This window comes from Balaenoptera physalus (genome assembly GCF_965194825.1).
Source record: "Balaenoptera physalus genome assembly, chromosome: 13".
NCBI lineage: Eukaryota > Metazoa > Chordata > Mammalia > Artiodactyla > Balaenopteridae > Balaenoptera > Balaenoptera physalus.
Genome location: NC_138892.1, coordinates 48,990,625 through 48,999,174, shown reverse-complemented (window position 1 = coordinate 48,999,174; position 8,550 = coordinate 48,990,625).

Here is an 8,550-nt window from a genome sequence, read left to right as displayed (position 1 = left end):
CAGTTTCTTTTGCATATAGTTGTCTCGATTTCTCAACACCACTTATTGAAGAGGCTGTCTTTTTCCCATTGTATATTCTTGCCTCCTTTGTCACAGATTAATTGACCATAAGTGTGTGGGTTTGTTTCTGGACTCTGTATTCTGTTCCATTGATCCATGTGTCTGTTTTTGTGGCAGTACCATACTATTTTGATGACTAGCTTTGTAGTATAGTTTGAACCAGGGAGCGTGAGACCTCCAGCTTTGTTCTTTTTTCTAAAGATTGTTTTGGCTATTCAGGGTTTGTGTGTGTGTGTGTGTGTGTGTGTGTGTGTGTGTGTGTGTTTCCATACAAATTTTAGAATTCTAGTTCTGTGAAAAATACCATTGATATTTTGATAAGGATTAGATTGATATGTAGATTTCCTTGGGTAGTATGGTCATTTTAATAATGTTAATTCTTCCAATCCATGAACACAGCATACCTTTCTGTCTGTGTCATATTCAATTTCTTTCATTGATGTCCTATAGTTTTTTTTTTTGAATTTTTGAATTTTATTTTATTTTTTTATACAGCAGGTTCTTATTAGTTATCCATTTTATACATATTAGTGTATATATGTCAATCCCAATCTTGCATTTCATCACACCCCCACCCCCACCCCCCCCGCAGCTTTCCCCCCTTGGTGTCCATACGTTTGTTCTCTACATCTGTGTCTCAATTTCTGCCCTGCAAACCGATTCATCTGTACCATTTCTCTAGGTTCCACATACATGCGTTAATATACGATATTTGTTTTTCTGACTTACTTCACTCTGTATGACAGTCTCTAGATTCATCCGCGTCTCTATGAATGACCCAATTTCATTCCTTTTTATGGCTGAGTAATATTCCATCGTATATATGTACCACATCTCCTTCATCTGCTCATCTGTAGATGGGCATTTATGTTGCTTCCGTGACCTGGCTATTGTAAATAGTGCTGCAATGAACGTTGGGGTGCATGTGTCTTTTTGAATTATGGTTTTCTCTGGGTATATGCCCAGTAGTGGGATTGCTGGGTCATATGGTAATTCTGTTTTTTTTTTAAGGAACCTCCATACTTTTCTCCATAGTGGCTGTGTCACTTTACATTCCCACCAACAGTGCAAGAGGCTTCCCTTTTCTCCACACCCTCTCCAGCATTTGTTGTTTGTAGATTTTCTGATGATGCCCATTCTAACTGGTGTGAGGTGATGCCTCATGGTAGTTTTGATTTGCAGTTCTCTAATAATTAGTGATGTTGAGCAGCTTTTCATGTGCTTCTTGGCCATCTGGATGTCTTCTTTGGAGAAATGTCTATTTAGGTCTTCTGCCCATTTTTGGATTGGGTTGTTTGTTTTTTAAATATTGAGCTGCATGTGCTGTTTATATATTTTGGAGATTAATCCTTTGTCCGATGATTCATTTGCAAATATTTTCTCCCATTCTGAGGGTTGTCTTTTCGTCTTGTTTGTAGTTTCCTTTGCTTTGCAAAAGCTTTGAAGGTTCATTAGGTCCCATTTGTTTATTTTTGTTTTTATTTCCATTACTCTAGGAGGTGGATCAAAAAAGATCTTGCTGTGATTTATGTCAAAGAGTTTTCTTCCTGTGTTTTCCTCTAAGAGTTTTGTAGTGTCTGGTCTTACATTTAGGTCTCTAATCCATTTTGAGTTTATTTTTGTGTATGGTGTTAGGGAGTGTTCTAATTTCATTCTTTTACATGTAGCTGTCCAGTTTTCCCAGCACCACTTATTGAAGAGACTGTCTTCTCCATTGTATATCCTTGTCTCCTTTGTCATAGATTAGTTGACCATAGGTGTGTGGGTTTATCTCTGGGCTTTCTATCCTGTTCCATTGATCTATATTTCTGATTTTGTGTCAGTACCATGTTGTCTTGGTTACTGTAGCTTTGTAGTATAGTCTGAACTCAGGGAGTCTGATTCCTCCAGCTCCCATTTTTTCCCCTCAAGGCTGCTTTGGCTATTCGGGGTCTTTTGTGTCTCCAGACAAATTTAAGATGATTTGTTCTAGTTCTGTAAAAAATGCCATTGGTAATTTGATAGGGATCGCATTGAATCTGTAGATTGCTTTGGGTAGTATAGTCATTTTCACAATATTGATTCTTCCAGTCCAAGAACATGGTATATCTCTCCATCTGTTTGTATCATCTTTAATTTCTTTCATCAGTGTCTTACAGTTTCCTGCATACAGGTCTTTTGTCTCCCTAGGTAGGTTTATTCCTAGGTATTTTATTCTTTTTGTTGCAATGGTAAATGGGAGTGTTTCCTTAATTTCTCTTTCAGACTTTTCATCATTAGTGTATAGGAATGCAAGAGATTTCTGTGCATTAATTTTGTGTCCTGCAACTTTACCAAATTCATTGATTAGCTCGAGTGGTTTTCTGGTGGCATCTTTAGGATTCTCTATGTACAGTATCATGTCATCTGCAAACAGTGACAGTTTTACTTCTTTTCCAATTTGTATTCCATTTATTTCTTTTTCTTCTCTGATTGCCGTGGCTAGGACTTCCAAAACTATGTTGAATAATAGTGGTGAGCGTGGACATCCTTGTCTTTTTCCTGATGTTAGAGGAAATTCTTTCAGTTTTCCACCATTGAGAATGATGTTTGCTGTGGGTTTGTCATATATGGTCTTTATTATGTTGGGGTAGGTTCCCTCTATGCCCACTTTCTGGAGAGTTTTTATCATAAATGGGTGTTGAATTTTGTCAAAAGCTTTTTCTGCATCTATTGAGATGATCATACAGTTTTTCTTCTTCAATTTGTTAATATGGTGTATCACATTGATTGATTTGGGTATATTGAAGAATCCTTGCATCCCTGGCATAAATCCCACTTGATCATGGTGTATGATCCTTTTAATGTGTTGTTGGATTCTGTTTGCTAGTATTTTGTTGAGGATTTTTGCATCTATATTCATGAGTGATATTGGTCTGTAATTTTCTTTTTTTGTAGTATCTTTGTCTGGTTTTGGTATCAGGGTGATGGTGGCCTCATAGAATGAGTTTGAGAGTGTTCCTTCCTCTGCAATTTTTTGGAAGAGTTTGAGGAGGATGGGTGTTAGCTCTTCTCTAAATGTTTGCTAGAATTCACCTGTGAAGCCATCTGGTCCTGGACTCTTGTTTGTTGGAAGATTTTTAGTCACAGTTTCATTTTCATTACTTGTGATTGGTCTGTTCATATTTTCTATTTCTTCCTGGTTCAGTCTTGGAAGGTTATACCTTTCTAAGAATTTGTCCATTTCTTCCAGGTTGTCCATTTAATTGGCATAGAGTTGCTTGTAGTAGTCTCTTAGGATGGTTTGTATTTTCTGTGGTGTCTGTTGTAACTTCTCCTTTTTCATTTCTAATTTTATTGATTTGAGTCCTCTCCCTCTTTTTCTTGATGAGTCTGGTTAATGGTTTATCAATTTTATCTTCTCAAAGAACCAGCTTTTAGTTTTATTGATCTTTGCTATTGTTTTCTTTGTTTCTATTTCATTTATTTCTGCTCTGATTTTTATGATTTCTTTCCTTCTGCTAACTTTGGGTTTTGTTTGTTCTTCTTTCTCTAGTTCCTTTAGGTGTAACTTTAGATTGTTTATTTGAGATTTTTCTTGTTTCTTGAGGTTGGCTTGTGTGGCTATAAAGTTCCCTCTTAGAACTGCTTTTGCTGCATCCCATAGGTTTTGGATCATTGTGTTTTCATTGTCATTTGTCTCTAGGTATTTTTGATTTCCTCTTTGACTTCTTCAGTGATCTCTTGGTTATTTAGTAACGTATTGTTTAGCCTCCATGTGTTTGTGTTTTTTACATTTTTTCCCCTGTAATTGATTTCTAATCTCATAGCGATGTGGTCAGAAAAGATGCTTGATACGATTTCAATTTTCTTAAATTTACTGAGGCTTGATTTGTGACCCAAGATGTGATCTATCCTGGAGAATGTTCCGTGCACACTTGAGAAGAAAGTGAAATCTACTGTTTTTGGATGGAATGTCCTATAAATATCAGTTAAATCTATCTGGTCTGTTGTGTCATTTGAAGCTTGTTTTTCCTTATTAATTTTCTGTTTGGACGATCTGTCCATTGGTGTAAGTGAGGTGTTAAAGCCCCCCACTATTATTGTGTTACTGTCGATTTTCTCTTTTATATCTGTTAGCAGTTGCCTTATGTATTTAGGAGCTCCTATGTTGGGTGCATATATATTTATAATTGTTATATCTTCTTCTTGGATTGATCCCTGGATCATTATGTAGTGTCCTTCCTTGTCTCTTGTAACATTCTTTATTTTAAAGTCTATTTTATCTGATATGAGTATAGCTACTCCAGCTTTCTTTTGATTTCCATTTGCATGGAATATCTTTTTCCATCCCCTAACTTTCAGTCTGTATGTGTCCCTAGGTCTAAAGTGGGTCTCTTGTAGACAGCATATATATGGGTCCTGTTTTTGTATCCATTCAGCCAGTCTATGTCTTTTGGTTGGGGCGTTTAATCCATTCACGTTTAAGGTAATTATCGATATGTATGTTCCTATGACCATTTTCTTAATTGTTTTGGGTTTGTTTTTGTAGGTCCTTTTCTTCTCTTGTGTTTCCCACTTAGGGAAGTTCCTTTAGCATTTGTTGTAGAGGTGGTTTGGTGGTGCTGAATTCTCTTAGCTTTTGCTTGTCTGTAAAGCTTTTGATTTCTCCATCAAATCTGAATGAGATCCTTGCCGGGTAGAGTAATCTTGGTTGTAGGTTCTTCCCTTTCATCACTTGAAGTCTATCATGCCACTCCCTTCTGGCTTGTAGAGTTTCTGCTGAGAAATCAGCTGTTAACCTTATGCGAGTTCCCTTGTGTGTTATTTGTTGTTTCTCCCTTGCTGCTTTCAATAATTTTTCTTTGTCTTTAATTTTTGCTAATTTGATTACTATGTGTCTCAGCGTGTTTCTCCTTGGGTTTATCCTGTATGGGACTCTCTGCACTTCCTGGAATTGGGTGGCTTTTTCCTTTCCCATGTTATGGAAGTTTTCGACTATAATCTCTTCAAATATTTTCTCTGGTCCTTTCTCTCTCTCTTCTCCTTCTGGGTCCCCTATAATGTGAATGTTGTTGCGTTTAATGTCCCAGAGGTCTCTTAGGCTGTCTTCATTTCTTTTCATCCTTTTTTTTTTGTGTGTGTTCTGCAGCAGTGAATTCCACCATTCTGTCTTCCAGGTCACTTATCCGTTCCGTTCTTCTGCCTCAGTTGTTCTGCTATTGATTCCTTCTAGTGTAGTTTTCATTTCAGTTATTGTATTGTTCATCTCTGTTTGTTCTTTAATTCTTCTAGGTCTTTGTTAAACATTTCTTGCATCTTCTCGATCTTTGCCTCCATTCTTTTTCCGAGGTCCTGGATCATCTTCACTATCATTCTGAATTCTTTTTCTGGAAGGTTGCCTATCTCCATTCATTTAGTTTTTTTTCTGGGGTTTTATCTTTTTCCTTCATCTGGTACATAGCCCTCTGCCTTTTCATCTTGTCTGTTTTTCTGTGAATGTGGTTTTTATTCCACAGGCTGCAGGATTGTAGTTCTTCTGCTGTCTGTACTCTTGTGGATGAGGCTATCTCAGAGGCTTGTGCAGGTTTCCTGATGGGAGGGACTGGTGGTGGGTAGAGTTGGGTGTTGCTCTGGTGGGCAGAGCTCAGTAAAACTTTAATCTACTTGACTGCTAATGGATGGGGCTGGGTTCCCTCCCTGTTTGTTGTTTGGCCTGAGGTGACCCAACACTGGAGCCTACCTGGGCTCTTTGGTGGGGCTAATGGTGGACTCTGGGATGGCTCACGCCAAGGAGCACTTCCCAGAACTTCTGCTGCCAGTGTCCTTGTCCTCATGGTGAGACACAGCCACCCCCCACCTCTGCAGGAGACCCTCCAACACTAGCAGGTAGGTCTGGTTCAGTCTCCCCTGGGGTCACTGCTCCTTCCCCTGGGTCCTGATGCACACACTACTTTGTGTGTGCCCTCCAAGAGTGGAGTCTCTGTTTCCCCCAGTCCTGTCGAAGTCCTGCAATCAAATCCCGCTAGCCTTCAAAGTCTGATTCTCTAGGAATTCCTTCTCCCGTTGCTGGATCCCCAGGTTGGGAAGCCTGATGTGAGGCTCAGAACCTTCACTCCAGTGAGTGGACCTCTGTGGTATAAGTGTTCTCCAGTTTGTGAGTCACCCACCCAGCAGTTACGGGATTTGATTTTATTGTGATTGTGCCCCTCCTACCATCTCATTGTGGCTTCTCCTTTGTCTTTGGATGTGGGGTATCTTTTTTGGTGAGTTCCCGTGTCTTCCTGTCAATGATTGTTTAGCAGTTGGTTGTGATTCCGATGCTCTTGCAAGAGGGAATGAGAGCACGTCCTTCTTCTCTGCCATCTTGAACCAGTCTCCTCAGTGTCCTATAGTTTCTAAGTACAGGTCTTTAACCTCAGTTAGATTTAGTCTAAGTATTTTATTTCTTTTGATGCAATTATAAATGGGATTGTTTTCTTAATTTCTCTTTTTTATTGGAGCATAATTGCTTTACAATGTTGTGTTAGTTTGTGCTGTACAGTGAAGTGAATCTGCTATATGTATACATATATCCCCTCCCTCTTAGGCCTCCCTCTGTACCCCCATCCCACCCATCTAGATCATCACAGAGCACCAAGATGAGCTCCCTGTGCTGTACAGCAGGTTCCCACTAGCTGTCTCTTTTACACATAGTAGTGTATTTATGTCAAACCTAATCTCCCAATTCATCCCACCTTCCCCTGCCCCCCTGTGTCCACACATCCGTTCTCCATGTCTGCCTTTCTGTTCCTGCCCTGCAAATAGGTTCATCTGTATCATTTTTCTAGATTCCACATATATGCATTAATGTGTGATTTTTTTTTAATACAGCAGGTTTTTATGATCTGTTTTATACATATTAGTGTATATATGTCAATCCCAATCTCCGAATTCATCCCACCCCCTCCCCCCTGCTTTCCCCCCTTGTTGTCTGTACGTTTGTTCTCTATACCTGTGTCACTATTTCTGCCCTGCAAACCGGTTCATCTGTACCATTTTTCTAGATTCCACGTATATGCGTTAACATGTGATATTTTGTTTTTCTGTTTCTGACTTCACTGTATGACAGACTCTACGTCCATCCACATCTCTACAAATGACCCAATTTCATTTCTTTTTATGGCTGAGTAATATTCCATTTTATATATATATATATATATATATATATATATGCCACATCCTCTTTATCCATTCATCTGTTGATGGACACTTAGGTTGCTTCCATGTCCTGGCTATTGTAAATAGTGCTGCAGTGAACATTGGGGTACATGTGTATTTTTCAATTATGGTTTTCTCTGGGTATATGCCCAGTAGTGGGATTACTGGGTCATATGGTAGTTCTATTTTTAGTTTTTTAAGGAACCTCAATACTGTTCTCCACAATGGCTGTATCAATTTACATTCCCACCAATAGTGCAAGAGGGTTCCCTTTTCTCTGCTCCCTCTCCAGCATTTATTGTTTGTAGATTTTTTTTGTTGATGGCCATTTTGACTGGTGTGAGGTGATACTTCATAGTTTTGAGTTGCATTTCTCTAATTTTTAGTGATGTTGAGCATCTGTAACCTCATTAGTTAGATTTATCCTAAGTATTTTATTCCTTTTGATGCAATTATAAATGGGATTGTTGTCTTAATTTCTCTTTCTGATTGTTTATTGTTACCATATAGAAATGCAACAGATTTCTGTATATTAATTTTCTCTCCAGCAACTTTACCAAATTCATTGATGAGCTCTAGTAGTTTCTGGTGGCGTCTTGAGGATTTTCTTTTCTTTGGTGTGCCATGCGGCTTGTAGGATCTTAGTTCCCCAAGCAGGATTGAACCCAGGGCCCTGACAGAGTGCCAAGTCCTAACCACTGGACTGGCAGGGAATTCCCAGGATTTTCTATGTGTAGTATCATGTTATCTGTAAACAGTGACAGTTTTACTTCTTTCTTTGCAGTTTGGATTCCCTTTATTTCTTTTTCTTACCTGATTGCTGTGACTAGGACTTCCAATACTATGATGAGTAAAAGTGACAAGAGTGGGCATCATTGTCTTGTTCCTGATCTTAGAGGAGATGCTTTTGCCTTTTCACCGTTGAGTATGACATTAGCTGTGGCCTTGTCATATATGGCCTTTATTATTTTGAGATATGTTCCCTCTATACCCACTTTGTTGAGAGTTTTTATCATAAATGGATGTTGAATTTTGTCAAATTTTTCTACATCTATTGAGATGATCATATGATTTTTATTCAGCATTTTGTTAATGTGGTGTATCACATTGATTAATTTGTGGATATCGATCCATCCTTGCATCCCTGGTATAAATCTCACTTGATCCTGGTGTATGATCCTTTTAATGAATTGTTGAATTCAGTTTGCTAATATTTTGTTGAGGATTTTTGCATCTGTGTTCGTCAGTGATATTGGCCTGCAACTTTCTTTTTTTGTGATATCTTTGTCTGGGTTTGGTAGCGGGATGATACTGGTCTTATAGAATGAGTTT